Source organism: Cydia pomonella, chromosome 17 (genome assembly GCF_033807575.1).
Source record: "Cydia pomonella isolate Wapato2018A chromosome 17, ilCydPomo1, whole genome shotgun sequence".
Classification (NCBI taxonomy): Eukaryota; Metazoa; Arthropoda; class Insecta; order Lepidoptera; family Tortricidae; genus Cydia; species Cydia pomonella.
In genome coordinates this window covers 14132953-14160478 of record NC_084719.1, presented here as the reverse complement: position 1 = coordinate 14160478, position 27526 = coordinate 14132953, and the positions used below count along the sequence as shown (strand labels likewise).

Genomic DNA, 27526 nt, shown 5'->3' with positions numbered 1-27526 from the left:
CTTACGCGCGAACTAGAGAACACTGTATCGCTTCTTTTTTTTATGTGATAGTCAGGAAACGAGCCGCCTGATGGAAAGCGGTCGTCGTCGCCCATGGATATAAGCAACATCACAGGAGCCTTAAGCGTTGTCGACCCTTGAGAACCTTAAATACCCGCTTCTTAAAGAATCCCATGTCGTAGCGCAAAGGAAATACCTCAGGAGGCAACTCGTTCCACATTCTGTACGTTCTGGGAAGAAAAGCGAGCTTCTTTGTATCGTCCGCAGAAATTGGCCTTAAGCCTTAAGCCTTTTTTTACGACGATTTTAATAATGCATACATTCTAGCAACAACAATATGTATTCTGTTTAATTTTTTCATACATAAGTAAACCATTTCCTTTGGCCTTGAGAATAATATTACGGATACTGTTGACTTTAAGCTGATTCCAAAGAGGAGATGCGCTTAATAAACGATGGGATTACCAGGATGGGATTAACGAGTAAAAGCGAAGCGAAATTAATGGTACAGTTTATTAACAACGATATAATTAATTTGGAATTATGTTTAATAAAATTATATTAACCTCGAATATTTGGCGCGGAGATTATTCGCTATAATTCTCTGGCGTAACGAGCCGATAATTTTAGTTGGATCCGATGGATGGAGCCGATAATATGTAGGTATAAACTAAACACGTCCCTTCCACTTCGACACCGCGATAATGTAACATGAAAATTGAACAATGACAGTTTTAATTAAACTAGACGTTATTAGGCATATAATTTTGAGAATTGTTGCAGAGTTGTTGTTTTCAAAAACTGTATGAAATACAACTTTTTGATTGGATTCGAATTTTGCTCGAGGCGACGTTTTCCTATTAGAATCCAACATTGCCTCGCATGAACGCCGCTTTGTATTTTATTTTTGAAAATGCAGAGTTTCGGTCAGACACAGGTATTTTTAAGCTAAACTACCATCCACATTTGAAACCGTATTGCAATAACATAAGGATAACGATTGTTTAGTTAAAAGCTATTATCAACTAAATCATATGGTTTTACTACCAATTAATACTATTATCATGCATACCTCAATAATACACATAGCCATGTCGATAAATGACAATTAACTTAATCCACAATCCATTACTGAATTTAATTACACGAATTGATTGGGCCGTGGCAACAAATGTTAACATACAGGATGCTTCAGGAAATGTGATCGGAAACAAAAAGTCACGATAAAGAATTGTAACTTAGTTAAGTTGGTAGCATAATAATAAGCTTCTTACTGGGTTAATAATAATCGTATTTCGAAATATAAACCGATAAAAATATTTTTTTATTTGATCACACTCCAATAATCTGTGGAATCAGTGTCACGGTCCAATGTCCATGCTAGTGTCAATATGATCAATACAATTACAGTATAATAGGGGGTGTTAATATTTTAATTATGAATTTCATCGAATTATTGTATACAATTGTAAGTATTTATGTTTCATGTTGGATTAAAATGATAATTTAACATCGGAATAATGCATTTGTGATCGCTTCTTGAATTATCCTGTATTTTTATGGAAGTTTTATACAGTTTTTTTAAAAACATGTTGATCTGCCACTGACTTTACTGCTGCGATAAGAAAACGAATTTGACACGATGATGCATAGGAAAGAGCAGTAAAAAGGCTAGAATGTCGCAATTTCTGACGCAATTCAATTTAAGTCCTAAACTGAAACGGTCCCATAGTAAAACTGCCAGGGTAAAACAGGTTGGTCCTAAATTGGATCGCTTTTAGAGGGAGTCGTAACCCCTGGAGGTTAAAACTAGGAGAGATGCCAAAGCATTCCGGTTGCCGTTCAAAAGCAGAGACTTGAAAACACATAAATTAATACGATCAATCTCATTCACTTATAATGCTTTCCCAAGGGGAAATAATATTAAAGGTGACATTCGGATTCAGACAGCACCAGCATTACTGCTGCAGCATTGCGGCGCGACATTGCCGTCGACTGCATTACTGACGCAAATGTAAAATTTGCAGGCGGCGACATCGATTTTGACATTTGTAGTAGTAATGACGGCCTATAATACTACTACAGTCAAGGGCGCCGATTGCTGATAGGCTAGGGGGGCAGTTCATATGGCCGATGGCCAAGGGGAGGGGCATACATCTAGTTAGAAATTTTATTCTGTCATACTGCCGACTGCATTACTTGAGGAAATATGAAATGGAATACCTATTAATTTCTTGAAATGACAATTCCAAACGGTATCTTTAACCTGAAACCTGATTACATCATTTACATGATCCAATAATATAGTCCGACAATAAAGTACGGAAAAGTATTCAGGGCGCCTCTCTGCGACAGCAGGCTACATTATATGTTATGTGTATTTACATGATGGTTGCAAATAGTACACATTCATACACAACTATGTCATTCTGCGGCATAAGTGCAGCCTACATGTTAACTGTTTGCTTTCACGTTTCAACAAAATGTGTGTGTTTGACAAGTAAAGCAGTGTCCCTAGGTAAGTATATAATATTGTAGTTCCTTTTTATTTAATTTATATACTGATTAATATTGTCGATACGAGTATTGGAGGCGGCGTTAGCAGAGGCGCTTCGCGGCTTTGGGACATATAGGTAGTTATTGGAGAGATGATCGATTTCATACTGTTGAATAATAGTTAGAAATTTTAACCTTACACTTTTGCCTCGTTAACCACCTTCATTTGACCAGCGTAAAAGTGAAGGTAAGTTCAGAGTCCAATTCTAGTAAATGCGCCTTGGGTGGGCACAACTCATACAAGGACCACATAAAGCGCGCAATGTACATCAAACATGCCTCCGCAGTCGCGACGCATTTACATCTCTGGACGCACCTTCAAATTAATAATCAAAGTCTTAAGAACCTTTATAATGTAAGTAAGAGCCCAGCAACATTATCAAGGAGTTCTAATCCAGCATTAACGGTAACAATACGCAGCACAAGAACGCTACTAATCCGAAACTAAGTAACCCCATTCTGTTAATGTCGCGAAACTACGTTCGGTGCCATTTGTAAAGGAGACCGCTACAGTGCGCATCTATAAACAATTTGCAAGTAATCAAATGGCCCAATGAACATATTTTCAGCAGTAATACATAAGCGGAACCTTTTTCATGTGAAAGTTTAGAAAAGTCAAACGTACCGCTTGAATTACAAGTTAAGTACTTAGGTCATAGTGAAAGTTCCTGGAATCTTAATTATTATTTTTAATCCTTAAAATAACCCTGAAAAATAATTTTCAAACAGCATTCCTAAAAACAAATTATCATCCAACAATGTGTATCTAAAACTAGACAATAAGTTATATTTTCAACAAATAAACATTTTCATTGTGTGACCTCTAAATGGCTCATTCCAGAAGCCTTCAGTATTACCCACGTACAAGTTTTCAAGAAACCTCTTTTTTGCAATTTATTAGTGTGTGTCGCAACTGCCGCATTAAAAGTTGATCAGTAGGTATTCAAAACTACCCATATATTATTATGTATTGAATATCAACAACCGTAAGTTGCACAGCTTTGTAGAAAGGTCTCTGCGGGCCAGACACTATCAATAAAAATAGCATTAGGTACCTTTAAATAATAAAATTGCATTACGAGTACTATTATTGACGTATTGACAGTGTAGAGATTGGAAGGAAATGGAATAAAATGAAAGAACGACAATATTATTCATGTCAACATAAATACTGCAAATAGGTTTTATTTTAGCTCCGAATGCGTAGCGCAGAATCAGTGCCATCTATGTCCGCTCCACACGCAGTTGCGAGTAATGGCTACTTTCTGTTATAGACTGATATCAAAACTATAGATATAGGTATTATTATTAGAGAGATAAGCCACCGCGCCATAACACGTTTTGTTACATCTGGTTTTTGGTACGAGCCCCCTTCTACGGGTCTTTAAAGACGTTCACCTAACAGTATTGAATGATTCACGGTTAGTTTCACTACACTTATAGACCGGGATATGGACCATGATTACCTTTTGTATTGTTTTTGAGCTCCCGATATTTCGACGCAGTTACATGCATCTTGTTCACGGGTAACTGGATATAGCGGGTGGGAGTCAAAGTTGTGTAGACCGCGCTCGGTCTACCATCATTTTCTCCATTTTATTTATTTCATTAGTCCATATCCTTGCTATTTAGTCTAACATTCACTTAACGTTTCACGTGAAACGCGGGCGCCAAATTTCAAAATACGCCCCAGGTTTTATGTAATTTATGCAAGTCTAAGTCGTTTTACAATGACTTTGTTTGTATGGGATGGGAGCGGCGTTTTGGCGGCGGGTGTCTCTTTTAAGTTGTAGTTACAGTCGCACTGTATCCGTTATCAACTAAGACATGAATTGCGCGAGTCATGGCCGTGACATTAAGAGACAACGCTGTCCTGTCAGTCATACTAGTTCCTTTGTATGGGAGAATTGCTAAGAACAATGGCGCATATGTTAAACTTAGGATCTGTGGTTCAAAAGGACCGTTCATTCCATGGAATCCGTCGTATTTAAGAATAATGGTCATAATACAAACATTAGCCTAAAATACATAAAAACAAATACTTGATGTATTTTTGTCTTATAAATAGGAATTTATCTGTAATGTCAGTGCACAGTGCTATAACTGATATAAGCGACGTTTCAATGCGGGCCTTTGACTGAGTGACCATTTAAAGTTTTTAGAAGGGATTCGTATCAATCGTATCGCCAACAACTATTACCGGATGAGATGAAGGTGGCCAAATGGTATAGAACAAATTCGTTCTGCAGTGTATTGAATTGAATTGAATATCTATAGGTACAGTCAGCGTCAAATACTTTGTAGCAACCAAAGTATCCAAATAGTTCGGTACACCATATATTTAGTATGGTGTACCGAACTATTTGGCCACTTTGACTGCTACAAAGTATTTGACGCTGACTGTACCTACAATGCAGACTATTAATTAGGAAAATTGGTCGATTATTTGATAGGTTTTATTTCTCTTCTTTATCTTCAAAAACCTAAAATGTAACTAATTTGACTTGCAATAAGCACCGTTTTAATATTACAACTTACGCTGAATAGAAATATTAAATTAAATCCAAACAGAACTACAGAGACACTGCAATCTCCTTAAACGAAATGTCTCTAAAAGCCGCAGGAAATGGTCTGCTAAGGAAGGCAAGAATCTCGCTCGACTGCGAGAATCAGGTCAAAATGAACCCGTACATTCTTGTTTCTAAGCTGAAACTTTGGATGCGATACGCGGTTATGGTGTTCCCACACTGTCTGTTATATAAGGTTGTATAACATCGTGTCTTCGACTGACACACAGGCTGACGTATCATACATAACAATCCAATCATACATATCACAAACTGACAGACCACTAATCACCTCTTTCCATGGCATGGCAAAGGATGTTCAAAAGCATGCTAAAATGGATAATCCGGGATGGCAAAAAAGACAGGTACACCATGATAGTATTTATAGCCTTTTATATTCTCTGTCACACAAGTCATAAAGTTATATAATAGCCAGTGTGGGATCACCATTATACACATACAGAGTAAAATCGGAGTCGTGATCAGAAAACATCTTTACATTTCGTTAAGCCACAATCATATATAAATTAAACGAAATAAATATATATTATAGGACATTATTACACAAACTGACCAAGTCCCACGGTAAACTCAATAAGGCTTGTGTTAAAGGTACCTACTTAGACAACAACATATATATTTTTTTATAAATACTTACATACGTAGAAATCACCCATGACTCAGGAACAAATATCCATGCTAGTACTTAAAACAAACTTCTTTAAGATCATGCCTTGTGTTCAGCGATTAAATTGATTGTGACACTGCGTAGCATTACTTTCAATAAAATTAGGAAATCACTATTTGAGCTACAAACATATTTTAATACGAATTTCAATGTTTGGGTCGAGGTCCATCTGTGTAAGATTATTTCCAATTTTTTTTTCATTGTTATTTTTAGTCACGTCTCAAATGTCATCCTGTACCTACTTTTACTGTGAGCCTGTTAATCAAATTAGCGTAAACATGAAGCGCCAATGCAATTTAGCAGAAAGAATAGACTAATGGTTAGTGGCGACCATCCGACTCTCAGAATAAGGGTTAAATGTAATAGCTCTCAAACTGCCGCAGTCTATCGTCTTTATTGGGCATTCCATTTATTCTATTCACTTATTTCCGGCAAAGGGATCTTCTTTGACGACCGAATGCGTACAAATAAACCTAATTCCATCGAACAATGCGATGGTTCTTTTCAATTTAACAAATTAAAGGGCTCTCGTGAATTTCGACACTTGGCCCAATAAATTTTGTTTATTAGCCCTTAAATATTGTTTTATAGATCTGTAGGGAATAACAGATACAGGTTAATGTTGCTCTTTGTTGGCTTGAGCGGGAATTAAAATGTAGTGGTACCTATGAGTTTTAGGCAACCTTGTGAGCCTTGACCGGCTAGCAATGAGTTGCATTCTCGCGCGCGGCTCCATACTTGAAGTCGCACTAGGCTAGATGTATGAAGTCGCGCGCGAGAACGCAACTCTTTCTAGCAGGTCTGATGTTCAGTAGAGTTAACCCTAGACTAGGGATCGTCTTATTCACGACGACGCGTGATGCCTTGGCTAGTATTGTGACGTTATTAAATGTTAGAATTGACAAATCTGCGCGTCATTGTGGATGACACGAACTAGGTTTACTAATAGTAAACCCACTTAGTCCCAGTTGACTTTAAATATGTAGGTAGGTACACTTGGATTCTAAGAATCCTAATCCAACAATAAAATCCATTTAACCTTCCAACCCAAAAGGTAAACTAGGTGGTCAATTCGTTTTTTTTTTTTTTAATCTAATATTGATATGTTATTTGATATCTGTGCATATCAATAACAGAGGAGATTTTTATATAATTCTAATACGCGTCTTATTGAGATACGTCCAGTTTCCACGCGACGTTTTCCTCCATCAAAGCGAATGGTAAATATCAAATTATTTGTTACGGAAACTCCTTGCTGACGCAATTGATATTTTATTTCCAATATTTTCGTAAAAGTTTTTCCTATTTATACCACGACTGTGGCAAAAAACCCCTCAAGCTGACTCATGACAGAAAGGTCACAAAATCTCCGAAAAGAAACACTTTATTTCTATTTCTAGATGTTTTTAGAAATTTGGAACTTCACGTGGGTAGTATATGTTCCTATGCTACCCGTCATCAACCTGTATTATTTGTAATACCTAGTACCCGTACCTAATGTACCTTACACAGTTACGTATTTAATGAAATTAATATTAAATCAACCATATATTATATAAACCAGAGTTCCTGGAAACCTTTAACAACCGATGGTGTGTGATGTTTTGGTTGGCAAAATAATAGTTATTAGAACTATATGCCAAGGCTCATTGAGTCTGCGCTGGCATTCTGCTTAGTTAAATTTATATAATGATGTCGGAATTTCATAAAGGGCAGAGCACACTGGCTGCGTGTGAGTAGCGTACGCTAAGTAAAATGATAGATCCGTGCACGCACACGTCACGCCAGCGGTATGCGATGTCTCATAAGGATCTTGTTAGGTTAGTTCATATAAATCACAGACCACAGATCTGTATAATACAACATGCACGTACACGTCTACGCACCCGCATCCGGTGTGCACAAGCCTATATAATAACCAAATGGTGAGAGACTGGAAAAATAATAGTAGCTCCAGTTTAAAAGTTTTTAACAGTTCAACAACGCGCTTTGCTACATTTACTACAACCTTTTTTCTACTCGTCGACTGTAATGGTTGAATTAAGATTTCGTAAACTATAATTGCGTACTTTTCATGTATGGGCTGCAACTCAACTATAAGATTCATTTCAATACGCTGTAGTCGCCTGTAAAAAAAAATACCAATCACGTTTCGCTACGCTCCCATTGAAAAGACTAAACGGGCGCGGGGCGCAGGGCAGGAGTCGCGCGTTTATGTCTGTCTACATTTTTATCTACTGAGATACTTACCAATTTTCATTAATTATTTAGGCTTTATAGTAAAACAAGTTTTATTTTAGATGACTAGTAGAAAGAGTATTGTATACAATAGTGATATAATCAAGCTTTTTAATCTCGTACCTTACATAGGCAACTCAGGAAGCTTTATTGCCTAACACGGTACTCGACTGAAAAGCTCTCTATTATATCACGATTGTATAAAATACGTTTTCGTCGCTTCCAACTATTGCGTTTGTACACAGACTCCACTCACAGAAGTTCGGTAGAGCACAAGGAGCGAAGCTCTTTCTTTCTGCCTGAGTCTGAGCGAAGTAAGTTTTCAAATATAGATCGTGTCATTCACGACGACGCGTGCCTTGACTCATAAGTAGGGTTTCTGGTTTCTCGACCACTTTCATTTCTCGAGGCACGGGAATTCTCGACCAGGATTTCTCGAGTTTCTCGAGTATCTTGAGAAATTTCGAAAGGCTCAAAATACATGATATTATTTTCATTTTTTTTGCTTTATTACAAATCAGATGCAGAAGTCTTAGGTGAGATCAATAATCATACAAATGGTAAATTTTTAATTACCATAAATTGCACTTAATAATCAAAAATTCAACAATAAACAAACAAACTATAGTCTATAGGTGCAGGCGCCGGTTATGTAATATGCTATAGTATATTTCTTTAGGTATTTAACGAAATGTACACAAACCCCAATATGGTGTTTTATTAGGCAAGTATATTCAAGTGAATTAATTTAACTCGATGTGACAAACTTACAGAAGATTTATTAATATAGGTACTTACTCAACGTAACAATAAATCTGCTAAAATTGTGCTATTTTGCCAATAGATACATTCCTATTCCCGGGATGATTTGATTTATTAATAGTAAATTAGTTTTGTAATATTTGTTATTACATGGCCCTGTAATTCGTCTTTTAGCATTAGAAATAAGATAAGCGATCTAATCCTGGCGTGTTTTTTCATTGAAAAACATGTTTGAAAAATAAGTCAAGGCAAAAAATGTAACAATTATTAATCATATACATTTTTTAAAGCGTTTTTAATAAAAGACGCGTCAAGATTGTTTACCTTTTTCTAATGCTAAAGGAAGCATAGTAATGAACCTTAAACAAGACGAATTCTTTAGACATTTGAGGATAGTAGTTCAAATGTTACATAATATAAAAATCTGTTGAAGCCAGAACGATAGGAGACGGATCAATGGTTGGTTAACTAATAAATGTTTAAGTACCTGAAAATGTTAAATAAAACATTGTTTACATTTATTTCATTACCTAAAGAAATACACTATGACACATCACGTGTTATACGCGTGTTTTCTTTTTACTATAACAAGAGATTTATTTCTCGAGTTCTTGATTGAGGCATTTAGTTTTTTTTTTTCCCGCTTCTTTTCCGCGTCCGAATTTCTCGAGATTTCTCGCCTCGAGAATTCTCGAGCAGAAACCCTACTCGTAAGGTCATGTTATTAAAGGTTAGATTTGTCAAATTTACGCGTCATCATGGATGACACGAACTAGGGATACGAGAGTTCTTGCCCTATGTATAACGGTCTTGCTAACAAAAAATTGTATATGCCTCTTTTCACACATTGACCTTAGGTGTAGCCAATAATTACATATGGTTATAGGGGAAACTAGAAACAACTGAGCTACCAAAGCTTGTTCGACCCCGGTGTCTCTTGTTCAACTTTTTCTTTTAAAACTTATGTTTACTGTAAAATAATGCTAACTTTGTTGTTACATTCGTCTTAGATCAGTGTAGTTTTTTCTCTTTTGTTTTCATTATATAAATCTTTAAAAAGCTATATTAAATATGTCAAGAATTTTATAACCACTTAATAACATTGTATCTACTCCTTATTTATTCAATAAACAATTTGGCATCACTATTGAAAAATTTCACAGTTTCAATTAGCGTGATAATTTGTGGAGCAAAGTGTAAAATAATTAGCATCCATCGGACGAATTTAACTGTAACTAATTAGGCGTTAAATTGTCTCACACCGTACCTCATCGCTATGCAAGCATATTAAACCTCGTATCTTGCTCAATCTTGTCAATTTAAATTGTACTTTACGCCCTACATCACATGATTCAAGTTCTAAAACAATGGAAATGAGAAGCACGAAGTTGTAGACCAACTGGGAAATTTGTGTAATATTTCATTCATTAATGCATGCTCATTCAACTGTGCAATTGTACACCTTGGTTCAGGAAGTGTGTTTGGGAAACTTCACGCGCCATATTTAATAAAGGTACCTATGTAAATATGGAAGATCCAGTACATATGCAGGCTAGACTGTTGGCTACATTCGACGCTAACGCTTAAAATTCAAATTTGACCGGAGATTGCTTAGTTCGCCAGACTATATGGTCTGCTTAGCATATGCTCTGTCTTTTTCGATCCAGTTCATCCAGTAGAGATGCAAAAATAGGTTCGCAAAATCCACGTTGCTTTTGCAATCGCTGATAGCAATGCCTGCAAAGGTTCCATCCTTATCTTAAGGAGTTGAGCAATCCTTAGGTGGGCTACACAGACGCCAATCTTGTATGTATAAAAATGCAAGGGAACACATAACTGGTATATGGTTATAAGTGTATCTTCAAACTCTAAAGGTCCAGGTCGAGACATAAGGTGAACTAAATTTATCTAGTTCAAAAACTACCTTATGTTCCACACAATAGAGTTGCATTCAAATATTTTTGATGCCTACGCCTTTGTGTGTGCACTAAAGAGGTGCAACTAACAAGGCAAATATTTGACGTCGATGCCTTCAAAGTTTCGGAAATCCTATTATACACGCGGATAACTAAACTATACTCACTGGGTATTTGTAGTTTATGTGAGTTTTTTGATGGTATTACTCCCAAGACACAAGAAGCGCACATCGCCAAGAAACACGTATTTCTAATCGTAGTACCTATTTTGTTCAACTTATTCTTAATCAATATAATAATTTAAAAAATCTTCCGTAGCCAAAAAAATAAGAAAATAGGCCTCCTACTTACTTTAAAGGCCTCCTTCAAATTTCACATAAACTATTTATCGGGTTGTTTCCTAAAAGAGCTTGTGAGGGTTGATTCCACATAGGCGACTGCCTGACCCAATCTAAAGCATTGATAGAATTAGCTCGGGTTATATTCGTAAGCTTCAAGAGACTTCTGTCTCTCTGAGCCGAGATTCGAACCAACGTCCTTTGTCTTGAAAGATACTTATAACTACCACTTTTTACACCGTGTCCTATATTAAAATCGTTAAATAGTTACAAGTTAATGGTGGTTGGCTCGTTGGGTCGATGACATTCGGAAGATAGCGGGTCACTACTGGATGAGATTAGCTCAGGACCGGGATAAATGGCGTACTTGAATTGAACACAGGCCTATGCTCAGCAGTGGACAAGAAAAGGCTGATATTGTAATGATGATGAGAATGTGTCAGTGTAGGTATCTGTACCAAAACCAATAATGTTCTTCCGATATCAACCTATGTCCAAATATATTGCGCAAAATTAATTCGCATCATATTCCAAAATTGAAAACGCTTCGATGACCGTTGATTAACCACTTCCCACTGATACGTGCACAAGTACCTTTCCGGTCACGTAACGGAATATGTTAAATTGACATGAGTTAATTAATACCATCCACTCTGTGGCTAGGCGGATGATTTACTAAATTTGATGCAAAATAAATCAGTCATCGTTCAAGCGATTTTATAGTAATAAATAGGTAGGCTATCGTAATGTTCCTGAATATGCTTGGATGACGTATTTTGGTGTGACACTGATGCTTAAAGCCAATAAGCCACGAAATATCATCATACCAAAATCAGCTTACACGAATCTAGGAATTGGCTTCCATTTTCATTAATATTCCTAGAATCCGAATCAAACTAAGTCAACTTTGCACCGATTTGAATAGAACAAAGTTAGGGTGTGTGATTACAAACATCATATTTTCATTAAAAAAAATTACGTACATAAAATAATTATTTTTTCTTGTATCATGGGTGTATCTTTTTGTTTGAGGCTTACGTCCTCAAAAAAAGAGACAGAAAATTGTGGACGTTCACGAAAGTTCTTAATTTCGGAAATAAAAATACAGTTTTATTTAGTACACAATCCAATTACACGCCCTTAGTTTAATCCGATTCTAACACAAGTATTTATTTAAAGTATTTAAACTTTATTGCATAATTACAATCAAGGTAGATTTAAAGTCTGTGAAAGTTAAGGCATTCTCCACTATTCAAACTTTGGGTCCAACAAAAACTTGTAATTGGATTGTGTACTAAATGAAACAGTATTTTTGTTTCCAAAATTAAGAACTTTCGTGAATCTAATGTCCACAATTTTCTGTCTCTGTTTTTGACAACATAAGTCTCAAACAAAAAGATACACCCACCATACAAGAAAAATTTAGAATTACAAAATAGATATGAATTAATAAATAAATCAAAATCAACTACGTCCCTTTCGATAACGATTTATATTTAATTGTATTTCCTAGTATTAGGACTGTGTAGTGGGACGCTAGAGGAGGACGTTCGGGAATTTAATAAACCTTTTACATTTCTCTGTGGTAAAGTTAGCGACACTAGTAACGCTTCAGCGCTGGGCTCACACCGGTTCTTACCTTCTCCTTACTGTGTATGTAGTATTATTGCCATGCCCATACCTGCAAACAAAGTTGAAACGATTAAAATAAACTGAATTAAGTACTTCATGAGACATACTGTGAAAAATTGTGGGAGTGTGCATTGGACAGTACCAAATTGCGGCACAGAGGAGAGAGCGGCTAGAAAAACAATTAAAAAAGATACTTCATAAATTAAAATATATCCTCCCACAAGCTTTGTTCTCGCGCCTACTTGGATGTTTACTTGCCAAAATACTGATTCGGTGTCCTTTTAAGCGTTACTTTATCCTGATTTTATTATAGTATTGTATACAATCGTTATATAATAGAGAGCTTTTCAGACGAGTACCGTGTTTAGGCAAGGAAGCTTGCTGAGTTGCCTGAAGTAAGGTACGGGATTGAAAAGCATGATTAATGATTATATCACTGTAGTATGCAATACTTTTTCTACGAGCCATCAAAAATAATCCTTTTTTCACTATAAAACCTAACTAAGCAATGAAAATTGGTAAGTATCTCAGTAGATAAAAGACATAAACGCGCCAGCCCCCGCCCGCCCGTTTCCTGTTTAGTCTTTTCTATGAGAGCGCGGCGGCACGTGATTGGTAATATTTTTTTATAGTTGACTACAGCGTATCGAAACGCATATTATAGTTTAGTTTGGTGTCCATACATGAAAAGTACGTAATTATAGTTTGGTATACTAAATCTTATTTCAACCATTACTTACAGTCGACGAGTAGAAAAATGATATTATTCTTTAAAAAAGGAATACCCTGTAAATTGTATTTGTTTTGCTTACAGGTACCTAGCAAGCAGTACCTAGGTTTTGCTTACAATATCTTCTTTTTATATACTTAGACTGACATAGTGCGCAAACATCGCGTTGCTGCAGCCATCCTGTTATTTCTGCTTTAGACCGGAAGTCTGTCCAACTCTCGTATTTTCCCAATAGCTTTTGTTTAGTTTCCGGGCACCGTTATTCTAGTTAATTGTTATAACACGAGAGTTTCAACTTTGTATTTTGGCAGGTTGCGACATCGCAAATGGGTCTATATACTTTGGCGTTAGATTTGGCTAAAGAGCGTTAGATTTCTGTTCTGAAGAGCTCCTTCCTCATTCTGGGCAGTATAAATACTATAAGTATTCAAATCTGTTACGAAAATACACGTTTTCGAAACTCACAGCCCGATACGAAAAATTATTAAGACACGTTTAAGATCTTGGAATTGGTTGTGATCTACGATATTTCTAACATCAAAGTGACATTGGTTGCCCGAATCGAGCTGCTTCTGTCAATTATACAACATACAAACGATATCTAAATGAGAACTTATCTAAACCAGAACTTATCGTTATCGTATCTCATTCTTCGAATCGTGCCGTCAGTGGAGGATTTTTATAATATGTGTACGCTGAAATTGCGCTTACTTATTATTTATTATGTACAGTCAGCATCAATAGTAGCGGATGAAACAACGCGCCAAAAGTATCTGATATTCCGGATAACTTTTCCAAATATAGATAAATCTCTAAAATTTACATTCAAAAGTATATCTTTTACCGTCTTAATTGTTCTACATATATAACCACCACATTTTGTTAAGCTGTTTCAGAATGGTAGATACTTTTGAAACCTTGTTTGATCCGCTACTTTTGATGCTGACTGTACACAGTACGACAGTAGGGAATTATCTTACCACCAATAGATTGTGTGATTCACGAAGACGCGTGCCTTGACTCGTATTGTCATATTATTTATTAAAGGTTAGATTTGACAAATCTGCGCGTCATCGTGGTTGACACGAACTATAATTTTATTGAAATGAGACGATAAAGATATCGACAACAAAATCTAAATCGGTCTAAATATGATTTATTTTATATATTACTATAAAAATTTCCCGCGACTTTGCGTTTATTTCTGTGATAAAAACTATCACAATAACAAATTTCATCTGCATCGGTTCGCCGGTTAAGAGTCCGCAGCACGCTCGGTTCACCATACAAACGTAGTTATAGATTACTCTGACCTTTATACATACATTAGGACAAGCTATAAGTATCTATGCCTGTAATAAAATTAGTTTATGTAGCTTCAGATACCTACAATAGTTAAAATAATACAGCGAACGTAAGTTTTTCATACAAAACTTGATTTTGCTCTATTTTCTTTGTATTATAAGCTGGAACTATATAAACTAATTACAGGCATAGATATACCTCATATCATTGTATGTGCAAAATTTCATTACAATCCAACAGGCAGTTTTAAAATGAGAACGAAACTGCGTTTGTATGGGATTCCGCATTTATAATATTTGCGGGGATTGCCACTGTTTGTATCCAACTTACTATAACAAATTCACAATACATTTGTAATAATAACTTGAAAGGGGATTCGTGACACGTGAATGATAGTCATAAAATGAGAAGTGTTTGAGAAAGGTCGAATGCGCTCCGGATTGTGCAATAATCACAAATTGCATTGTTAGTTGTAACTTGTAACAGCTACGTAAAGCAGGCTACGTAACCCAATTAAAATACAACAACTGCAATTAGACATTTTATTCTGTTATAGAATGTTGATAACTTTAATGAGAAGTGTGATATACTTTCTTTGTTGTTTATCTCATTCGTTATGCAATAGTACATTACTATAGAGAACGGGAAACGAATGGATGCAGGCCAAGTAGATATAGACGGCCGAGCGTAGCGAGGACGAATAAGGATACGCGGCCGGCAACCCCGTTTCTTGACGAGATTTGTATAGTGCTTTTCTCAAACTTGCAATGAAATTATAAAAAAAAAAATTGGATGATGATGATTGTTTCATGTCCTACTATGATAGGTTATTCAGTGCGTCGGGTTTCGAAGGGGAACGAAAATTTGATTATTTTTGCATTACGACGCACGGTTTAGGAGATAGAGCCCTATCTCCCAGAAATAATATTTAACAAACACAAAAAAGAAAAAAAAGACAAAAAAAGAAAAAAATAGACAAAAAAAAGCATAATGGCAGAATTTGCTTATAGGTTTTTTAAGGTTGAATGCCAAGACGTGCCATAATTTGACTTTAAAAACAAAAGAAAGGCTGTATGAAATTCCTTTACATAATATATCATCTTCACTCATCGCACCTGATATGTGTTATTTCCGGGCCTAATTTGAAGTAAGTCATGTCAACATTTCATTACAAGTTTGAGAAAATCATTTTGCAGTACGGTTAATGACGGTAGTTTTTATTAAAGGTAACTAGCGACCCGCCCCGACTTCGCACGGGTTACATAAATCCTTAATAAATTACAAACCTAAACCTTCCTTAAGAATCACTCTATTGATAAGTGTAAACCACATGAAAATCCGTTCAGTAGTTTTTGAGTTTATTGCGAACATACATACAAACAGACAATTAAGGCCCCCCCTGCAAAGTAATCGGTACAATCATTAGTTTCATTTGACGTTATTTATAAATGCATCAATAGTTATTAATCGTTATCTTTCATTTTTATTTATGTATTTGTAAGCAAATCGGGACTGGAATGGAACCTCAGGTGGCATGAGCTTTCTCTGCCAAAAATGTGGGAGGTTGTGCCGCTCACGCATCGGCCTCCACAGTCACCTAACCCGCTGTCTAAATAGCAATGCATAAATCGTCTGCAATAGACGCAAAGGCCTGTGATGATTTGTAAGTAAGGGATAACAAATACATCAACTAATTGAGGGTTGTAAAGTTCTTAGAGCCTTATCACATTGAGTGCCGGGAACCCGATCGGTGGGCGCTCTGTTCGTAGTCGCTTTCCTCTACAAAGCGGGAAAACGCTAGAATCGGCTACGCGTGTAGCGCTACGAAAACGTTAGCAGTGAATGCGTTATAAGGGGGATTGACTTTATACATTTAGAAATCTGTTCCATAGGTCAAAAATCTTTTCTTGTCTTGTTTCTGCCCACTATGTCACAATTGTATTTCCGTCTTATATCAAATTAATAAAAAAGTCGAGTGCTATCTTGTATATCTTTCTAGCTGTAGATTATATTTTACTTGAGAAAAATTAGAAACTAAACTTCATCTCACACAAAAACCTCCACTTCGTCACATTTTTTGGAAACAAATACAAGAACACGAAAATAATTTCGACCCTTATATTATGACAATACCCTATTTGCTTAAAGTGATAGACATATCTCGTCATAAAATGTTAATATCTTCATTTAAACAGCGATTAGAATAATATAATGAAAAATATCCGTCCAACGCTTTAAATAATGAATGTTAATGAAGTGTAAATGTAACCAGACGTTCCTTAATGATACCTATTGTTTTGGCGTAAATTTGCCAGATATTGTATATTTTGTACCTACTGCAATGATATTATGTTCATCACTCCTACGCAGTAAGCGTGCTATTTCACTCAAGTGCAGCGGGAGCTAAAGTCTATTTTACCCCCACGGGAGTTATATTCTATTAAATTATGTTACTAACTCATACGAACCGAGTAGATTAGTGTAAAATTAAAATGCTTATTTCAAGTCAAGGTATCAATGAGTTTTACTTATGAAATACTGACATTCATAGTTTATTTATTTTGATTAATTTAATAGCTGTTTAAAATATTTAAAACAATTTTCAATCGTGGCAGAATGCCGGATGGGTGTGTGCCTTCAATGCCAAACCTGTCTGTAATGTCACCGTATTTAAGAATCATTTCGTTATAATTTCGTTTTTTTCTTCGCAAGTGTGATGAAAAACATTGTGTGTAACTCCGGTGGTAAGATTATTGCAAACTCGAGTCTCCAGCCTGCGCCTGTCGTGCATCAAAAGACCTCGTTTGCAACATTTTACTTACCCCCCCTCATTGCACAATGTACTATAATAAAACGTTAGTGATAAACTTCAGTAACGCATGTGGAATTGCAATATCTTATTCACCCGTATTAATTATTTTAGAATTACACGTTTTCGTTTGCGTAGAAAACTCCTTGGTCGTATATTATATTCGTGGGTTATTTTCCGGGATAAATAATAACCTGTGGTAACAAGCTAACTAATCTATTTGAATGTTAGAATTCATCCAAATCTATGGAGTACTTTTTAGTTGAAAGGGTAACAAGGAGACAAATTCATCTTCAACTCGCATTAATAATATTATCAGAATATATTAAACCCGCTTTCATGAGAGTACAGACACGTCTAAACTCGAAACAACTATACTAAATTCACCAATTCGCCATACTCTAAAGTGGAAAGTGACATTTCGCAATTTGTATGCAGGGCCTCAGTCGGTGTCGTCATAAAGCGGGCACTCCCCGCTGCATCGTTAATGTTAGCTAGAAATTGTTTTATTCCACAACTTTGGATACAACTAGATAACAACGCCATTATTCAGACATCGCACTGCCAAACAATAGAGTGTAAATATAAACGATGTTTGATGTTAGGATAGTGTTTTGTTTTGCCTGTGACGTCACGCCTGCAATGCTGATGAAAAGTAGTTCAATAATGTTAACGCGTACTCCGCGCCGCACGAGTGGTGTTCGATTTTCTTTCTCACCTTTATTACTTCGGATATTATTCCTCTTTTGTAAAAAGATTTCTTATTACACAAAATTGTGTCGAAGAATGTATATAATATAATATTAATAAACAGAAACATTTAAATGTGCCTAACAATTTTCTTTTCACGATTCCACAAAAACAATAAAAACAGCTTGTTACTGGTACGAACAGTTGCCGCGTTACAAAAAGTTCTATCCGTTTAGCAGTAGTTAAAGGAAACTTTAAAAATATCAACAACGTAGAATAAGAAAAGTTCCGTCGAAATCGTTGCCAACGATCGGGAGGAGAAAACAATTAGACCAGAAACATGTTTTGTTATAGACGCTTTTAGTTTTGAGACGAAATAAGTTCTACCTAAGTTCGGCACGGTTCGGTTACACCGCTCGTTTGGATTGCGGGGTGCAGAACGAACTGTACGAACTTTACAAACATATCAGTATTATCAGTAGTAAAACAGTTTACCTACTATACTCGTAGCTGTGTTACTACTTCACTCTTAAATGGCTCTCATCAAAGGTAGTGATTTAAGAATTAAAATTCAGAGACAGCAGGATACCCTATACATAATTTTACTAATATCGGACCGTAACCGGTTTTTTGCCGAAGCCGAATGAAACTTCGGTCGAGTTCTAGATTTTACAACCACGCGTCGATCGTAGTCGTAGACGAGCATGTACTGATATGGTACTTACAGCCTGCTTAATGTAAGCGTAAGCGGTCATTTCCTAATTGACCACCTGGAATGCCATCTCTCATTTATTAGCAATTAGGTTATGTTGACTTGGACGCGAGATTACACTGAATCTCGTATCGTGCGGTAGTCTCTTAAAGTTCTCAGACGGAATAAGATTTAACTAAGTTCTGCTGTACTGCTCGGTTACACCGCTTGTTTGAATTGGAGTACAATGAACTTCTACAACTTTGCTCACATCGTCAATAATACGTACTACCTACTTCAGTAGCTCTGAATTACTAGTTCTATCATTATAATTTAGTACCGCAAATTGTGTCGTAATAGAACACGTTTTAAATCGACTTGCAATATGTTTGTTTAATTACTCAACGGTGATGTGAGAGGACAAGGCACTGATTTATCGAGCACATCACCAACACAGTCCGCTAGCTAAATTTAGGCAGTTTTCAAATTGGCGTGCAGTCGAGTATAGGGCTCTCACTACACGGAAATAATGTTGATTGGTCGTTCGACTATCGAAACCGAAAGTCGTTGCGACGCTCGTTAAATCGGCTCATACGCGATTTGTTTGACTGAGTATTCATGTCAAACGCAGATACTATTACTGAACTTGATATTTGCACACAATAGAATAAACATTTGAACAGAATACAAATATCTAGTTTACATTCATTATGCTACAGGCGGCCGACGTTTGCGTAAGAGCGAAATTGTAAACGTTTTAACTTAACCGAAAATTGGTATTTTAAATGTTGCCCGCGATAGTGATAATTAAGTGGTTTTGTAACTTTGTTGCTGATTTAGATACAAATGCGTTTTAATGAGATAGTATAATGTTAGTAGGGAGTTTGCTCCTTTTTAACGCGATATTGCAAAAAAACAAGATAAGAAGTTATTAAAAGCTGACTGGCACATTTTTTTGTTTTTAATACCTACTCTTTTCGCAGGTAATTTTCACAAGTTATGCAACAGATTATAAAAATTGTTGTTATACTTAGTGGGTATTTAAACAGAATTTTGTCTACCGTATATTATTCAAATTCTAATGCGCAGTCTAATCATTAGCTCAAGATAATTGCTAATTGCATGTTCTGTTCCGAAGTAACATCTTGAAATTTCATTAACTACCTGCACGGTTCACACTAATGCAAGTTTGCACTCATTACAAAGACGTAGTGAATAATTGTACACTTAAGACTTGAACAAGAACGTATTCATATCGCCTCTTCGAGCACGGGCGAGTCTAGTTTTTCCATGAGCCAGTATAACGTGACCTCATCATCTGTAATAACTCGTAGATTGCCCTTATATTGGTTTGTGTAAACTCTGACTCGCCCGTGCTTGGAGGGCGATTAGAATGTAACTCAGGTGTGAACTGGAGCAACCGCAACAATCTATTGAGGTTGTCGACGCGTTTAAGGAAAGGTGACGTTTTGCTGCAGGCTTACAATCAACACCTTAAGTATTAAGGTACCTGTTCAGTATGCAAGGGCACAGGGAACGTAAGTTAAAGACGAGCGCTGCTTTGAGACTGGTTTTTATTTTACCCTCCACATGCTAATTATATGACAATTCCCTTTTTCAAAAACAGAAAAAGAGAAGAAAAAAAATACAGACTATTACACGTAACAATCGCTTAAATATAAATTATGACTGAGTAAAATTTTACGCGTAACATAAAATATAAGTTGACATAAATTATTTACTTATTGACTATTAATACATTCCTTTCTGAACATGCAATAAGTTTTATCTGTAATCTCCTTACTATTAAAAAAAATATATAAAACATCATTGGTGTAAATAATAAAAATACATTACAATTCATTGGCAGGTAGAATCATTAAAGTGGTTAAAAAAAATTACAATTCTGACATTGGTAAAAATAAATAATATACATATGTTAAAATTTGCGTTCTTAACTATATTAAAATTTCAATTTAAGATACATAAGTTAAACATTACAAAGACATGCAATTGATTTCCTATACTTGACTGTTAAAACAATCTAAACTTGAATTCATTGTTCATTGACAAATTGCGCCGGGATTAGATTCACTGCATGTAGTTCACCCTTCATGATGTGGCTGGGAATCCCCACCGATCAGGAGGTCGTACTTCCCTGCCGGAACGAGTAGTACGGTAAGTATTGTTTATGAGAACATTGCGAACGTTAGAACCGGTGCTGAGCGAGTGCGGCGGGGACTGCGCGGGGGCAAGGGAACACGTAGGCGCACTGATCACCAATGACGTGAAGCAAAATATTTATCTGCACTATCACATCTTTCTTGCCGATTTCACACGCTGCATAGTAAATTTTAAAACTCTTTTTCCATTTGTCCCACTCTTTACTTAAATTACCAGATGTCACATTTACAAGATTATTTTCAAATATAAACGGCGGCGGTGGTTGCAAAATGGCTTCCATTGTACTTGGTAATTATTTTAGCTTTTATATTGCATAGCACTTTCACTTTTACGTTTTTATTACAGTTATCTTATCACTTCTACTTCGAATAACACTATTGACTATGAATTAGTAAATTTTAAAAACCGGCTGCGCCATGTTCAGTATGCAAGGGCACAGGGAACGTAAGTTAAAGACGAGCGCTGCTTTGAGACTGGTTTTTATTTTACCCTCCACATGCTAATTATAATTGCTAATTGCATGTTCTGTTCCGAAGTAACATCTTGAAATTTCATTAACTACCTGCACGGTTCACACTAATGCAAGTTTGCACTCATTACAAAGACGTAGTGAATAATTGTACACTTAAGACTTGAACAAGAACGTATTCATATCGCCTCTTCGAGCACGGGCGAGTCTAGTTTTTCCATGAGCCAGTATAACGTGACCTCATCATCTGTAATAACTCGTAGATTGCCCTTATATTGGTTTGTGTAAACTCTGACTCGCCCGTGCTTGGAGGGCGATTAGAATGTAACTCAGGTGTGAACTGGAGCAACCGCAACAATCTATTGAGGTTGTCGACGCGTTTAAGGAAAGGTGACGTTTTGCTGCAGGCTTACAATCAACACCTTAAGTATTAAGGTACCGTTCGGATTCATACTTCACCAGCATTACTGATGGAGTAATGAGGCGCGACATTGCTGCCGACTGAATTGCTGCCGCGTTTGTCAAAGATCAGTGTCATCGTATATAAGTAAGAAAGACAAATTCTCTACTCTGTGTGTATTTTGTATTAACCTAAGTTTTCTGCTAATAGACATAACTATTTTAAATATAAATCCTGTAACGCGTCACTTCGAATATCGATTCGTCTTCGAATAAAAATAATGGCAAAACGTGCAAAAAAGAATTACAAACACTGCAATAGGGTCCTAGGATTTCTGGTACAACTCTTCTGGAGTTCCAAGCGTCCATGTGCTATCGTAACAGATAACTCCGGAGCAGACCGTACGCTTGTTCTTTACCAATCGTAATTGATATAACTTATTAAAATTATACCAGTTGTTGAATCCTTTCCTAATATGATAACAATGGAAACAAAAGAGCATCAAACATTAGCACATCTTTAGCACGTATCGCAATAAAATCCAATCAGAATTAACCTGGAAACACGGCATTCGTGATCATGTGGTTACGTAACAGGAGTACACTACACCTTCACAAAAGCACACTACACCTACCAATATGAATTGAACTCGAGGCCTGTATTAACTATGCGTGATCAGAGATCAAAGGTGTAACTGGTTAAGTCTTTGTAAGCGTGTTGAATGGCCAGGCGTGACCGGTGGGTAAACAGTGGGACACACTACAGCGAATGCACGTGACGAGCCTGCCAACGGGATATGCCACAGACATGTACATAATTTGAAGGGCGAAGCATTTACCGCACTTATTAAAAAAATATAAAAATGTCCCGTTTCCCTGAAGCTTGAGTTTGAAACCTTGTTATATTCGATAGAAATTCAAAGTACAATTTCCAATATGTACGTACAATGTATTTTACAGAGCTTCACGAGGTAAAACATTAAACGTGTTCAATTTTCAGCGAGTAGAATTGATTGTTGGTTAGGCACGTGTTAAACCGACTCTCGTCATTACACATAATTAGCATAGTGTTTCCATTGGTTTTCGCGTTTAGTATTTATTAACTTATTTAAACGCAACCAGAAAGTTCGTTTTTGCTTTGAATCCAAGAGAAGAAAAAAGTTTATAATTAGCAAAACAAACATTTTACGCGCACTGTCTTTTTTAACCCCCGACGCCAAAAGAGGGGTGTTAGATGTTTGACGCCAATGTATGTCTGACTGTGACATAGCAGCTCTCCAACCGATGGACCGATTTTAATGCGTTTTTTTAACGTGAAATCGAGTTTCCTCGCGGTGGTTCTTAGCTATGTTTGAAGAGTATCAACTCTTGTCCAAAATAATTTTTTTCGCACATAGCGTAGGGGATTTTTCAATTTTGAAGACAGTTATCTACTATTTTCCCTACTGATCATAAATGTTTTAACAAGACCAAACCTATTTAATGTAGTTGCATTCTTTCTACATATACATGATCAGAACATCTTGATGTATCATTACATTTCATTGTATCATTGGCGCGAAAGTTTAGATCACATGTTAATCAGAATTTGAGCAAACTTTGTTGGATAAGACCCACACAAACTATTAGCCAATAAATAAAAAAACATTATGAGTTAATATGTACAAACTTTCAAACTACTCTTTTTCCAAACTGAATACAGTGTACAAATCTCTTCGAGGAGCATAGGTAGTGTTGGGTGGTCTTTTTATATACATCTATGAAACGTCCGGACTTGGTTACACTCCGACTTCATTGTACGACCCCGAGATGCACTTGGTTTTAGGAATTTTAAACAAGTTGCAATGAGCAACGCCATGTGAATATACAATGCGGGTTCACAATCTATTTTTATTTCATGAATGTCTTAAAAAACAAAGCTTACCTAATTATACGTGAACGAAATTAATTGTAAATTAGGCTAAGTTCCAATAAGCATTGGAAATCCTTTGTGTATCTAAATCTAAAATCTAAAATCACGTACTGATATTTTAGAGTAAAGTATATCGTTATATTATTCAGTTCCATCTATGCCATTATATCTTAGAAGTAGCTGATCGCTTGACTAATGTAGTACACGAAAAGATTATAATATTATTAATTAGTTTTAAAGTGTACGTCGTATCTGCTAAGTATAAGCCTATTTCCTCATCACATAAAAATAAAAATAGAATGCTTTTCAACTATAGACGCTAATAAAAAAAACTATCATACATTTGTTATAATGCCATTTAATATATTATTATATAATATCTTTTGTCATATTTAATTTAATAATACATAAAAATTTACATAATATTGACGCTGACGCACTCAACCAGCACTACTTGAGCGTGGTTTATACATTCGAAAATAATTCTCCATTATGCAATAGTAACAAAACTATAATTTAAATAGTTTAAGATAATTCGAGTAATCCTGTTGACCTTACTCAAAGGCTATTAGGCAAATGGCGGTTTTATGAAACGTGATCGGACTGGCAATATGACGGTTATCATTTAGGCTAACTATTGGAAGGCACCCATTCAAACCTAATTAAACCAGATAACTAATTATGAGATACGTGAATGTAGTGTAACTGTAATTAGTCGACTTTAATAAATGTTACTCATTAAATATTAGGCAGATGCGTCGATAGAATACCTGCTAATAGTGCTAATACTATATATGTATTGTAATATTTTTTTTATATTTGTAGCTAATGACAAAATTTGAAAATATTAACAAGGTAAGATAGAATTAGATGAAAGTTATTCAAAAAGTTTAAAGGCTAATGTTAGGGCTGTACGTTTGTTTACCACGGCGGTATACAATGACATTTACGCAAGGAAAACCAGATTAAAACAATAACAGACGGAATAAAGAAAAAAATAAATTGGAAAACCTACAAAAATTATCATCAAGAGCACGAAAGGACCCGAATTAAAGAGGAAGCCATAACTACACTAATTACTTTAAAGAATGATTAAAACAATCTTTTCATAATTTAGCTCAAAACAGAAACGAGACGAAGACAATATACTAGGATGAGAATCGGTATGTAGGTCAATATTTGTTCGGAAATTCAAAATAAATGTTATCTTCTAAAGAATAACAAAAGTCTCAGGTGGCCTTGGCTGTATTTGAAAAAAGCGTCTTTACCCTTCGCTTATTTACTTTCAAATAACACAAAAAAAAATCCTGTTTGACGATAAAGGTGTTGAAGATTTGTTACAAAGCTACAAAGTGAACTAGCGAGTAAAACATCCTGCAGCACAATTTACGGGCCGCCTCGTGGATTGCGGCATTTTTGCCACTCTATGAATATGCAGGGAGGCAAAGAGTTGTATTGCTTCCGGCAAACGAGCGCACCTCTACCAGGCTGTGTTCCTATTGGCTGCTCACGCGGGCGATTTGAGGTTTGGATTCACTCAAGAAACTCATATGTACTCATAATTTTCGCTCAGAACAAAAACTTAAGGAACAGAAATATGACCTCAATAAGGGTTATGACATGTTTTGCATGTTTGGTCTGTCAGGTGATTCCTTTTAAAAATAGCTTAATAGTAAGGGAAGGGAATATACCTGCGCGAAGAGACTGAGTATATTCCATAGACTCGTATGTGAATAAACTTCTCCTCAAATTGTTGTTCTACATTCAATCCCCAGTCTGTTTTAAAGCTTCTTGGGCTAACCACTTATCAGTGATAAATACGACCGAGGCGCACTCAGATTAATATATTCGACAACGTGCAATAAGAAGGTCAATTTAATAATCAAGATAAGAATTTATAAGTTCAGAAACCGCACCAGAGATCAATTAACTTCTGGTTCCCTTGAACATCAACTTTGTAAGCGTGTGGAAAAGCACCACAGTGCCGTTATTACCGTACAATTTACCACCGCCACCGTTAAACCGGCAAACAAAGGGGCGCTTATTTACCTGCGCCCCCAGAGGAAGGAAACTTGGGAACGGATGGCTCCCGGAGTGCGATACGTGGATGTTTTTAAGGCAAACGTAGGTGCGATCGGATTATACGCCAAATTAAACGGAATAACCGATCGCGCAATGTGAATCAGTTTGCAATCGGCAGTATCTGAATGAAGACTTACTTTTTGACTAAGGAAAGGAAAAATACAACACGGGATGTGGGATCAAGGAATTTGTACTTTACCAGTAAGGTCAAATTAATACATACAAACTCAAGCTTTTGGTTTTCCGAACAATAACTTACATTTTTGACGTCCCAGGCGTCCCAGCCCGATGCTCTTTTCATAGTGAAGTGTTACTTTAAAAGACACTACAATGGCTGTAATCAAAGAAGGAAATCTGATCTTAATAAAAAAAGAGAGTGGAAAAACTACTAACAAAGGACTTTTTCTTGGCTATTATTGCAATAGAAAGAAACGAGTGCAACATAAGTGCCCCCTCTGAAATACTTCCTGTAAAATTAAGCACGGTTCAAAAAGCCGTTGCACCGTGTTTTTTCTAAAGCTTATAAATATGTAAAAAGTGGTCGTTTGTCGACCGCGCGGCGCTCGGTCCTCGTTTGTGTTTTTCTTATAAAATTTACAACCGTTAAACTGGCAAACAAAATGCCGGGTGCTTATTTACACGGCGGGGAAAGGAAGTCCGAGCGAACGGATGGCCCGCTACTGGAGGAAACGGACATAAATCACTGAATTTACGGCAAACAGCTGAAATTCGTTATTATTTTTTTACAGAAAAACACGTCTACAAGCAGCTTACATTACGGGCCGCTCCGCCGCGAGGATTTGCTAAATCGACTTTTACGTACAACAAACACGATCTCCAAATTCAACACCAACAATATTCAAATGTTTTCGCAGGCGATGTTGCCTCCTTGTTTTACCGATAAACAAATTACAAACACAACAGAAAAGCTGTGATTCTGGAATCGAAGAAGGTTCTGTAATGTTTATAGAAGAACTTAGGAGTTGTGTAATCCGACAATTTGCCGTTGCTAACTCGAAAACATAACAAAACAAGGCGAACACATTCCCGGCTGGAAGGAAGTTCACTCGAAAAGGCAACTAGCTTCGGGAAAACCTTATATTGTTGAATTTATGATATGTTCGTACGTTTCGCTCCAGTTTCTGAGGTCATTCTCGCCGGTATCTCGCAATATTTCGTAGAAAATAATAACAGTAACGTACTGCTCGTAACGTAATGGTAGCCATTTCGTTGCAATTTTGTTCCTGACATTGTCCGCGAATAAGCACCCCATACGAATCGGGAAGCGGAGATGTGCAAGCTGATTGCGATTATAGGGTAATAATTCAGCGTTGTCTGCTATTTGGCAATGGGGACGGGTCGCAATGTCCTAGATAAGTGTTTATGGGCCAATTAGTGGCAAACGAAATGAGGCCTATCGACCTCGAAGTAAAACTGATAATGGCCGCGATAGGGCGGCGCTACGACGTGTCAGGGAACTTGTTGCTAAATTAACACACAATAAGATATCGATTTAAAGGAAGCTTATAAGCCGTATGAATATCGAGGCTTAAATTTG

The 27526-nt window shown here is 36.3% G+C and overlaps 1 protein-coding gene across 3 annotated transcripts in view; it reads right to left on the bottom strand.

Moving 5' to 3' along the window:
* LOC133527193 (furin-like protease 2) overlaps window positions 1-27526 on the bottom strand; it is a 368596-nt gene that overhangs the window by 312927 nt on the left and 28143 nt on the right. Inside the window, exon 2 of one of the 3 annotated variants that reach the window (XM_061864092.1) lies at window positions 12705-12746. The exons of the other annotated variants lie outside the window; for them this stretch is intronic. The gene's annotated coding sequence lies outside the window, so the exon portion shown is untranslated. The remainder of the gene's footprint in view (window positions 1-12704; window positions 12747-27526) is intronic. 3 annotated transcript variants of the gene reach the window in all.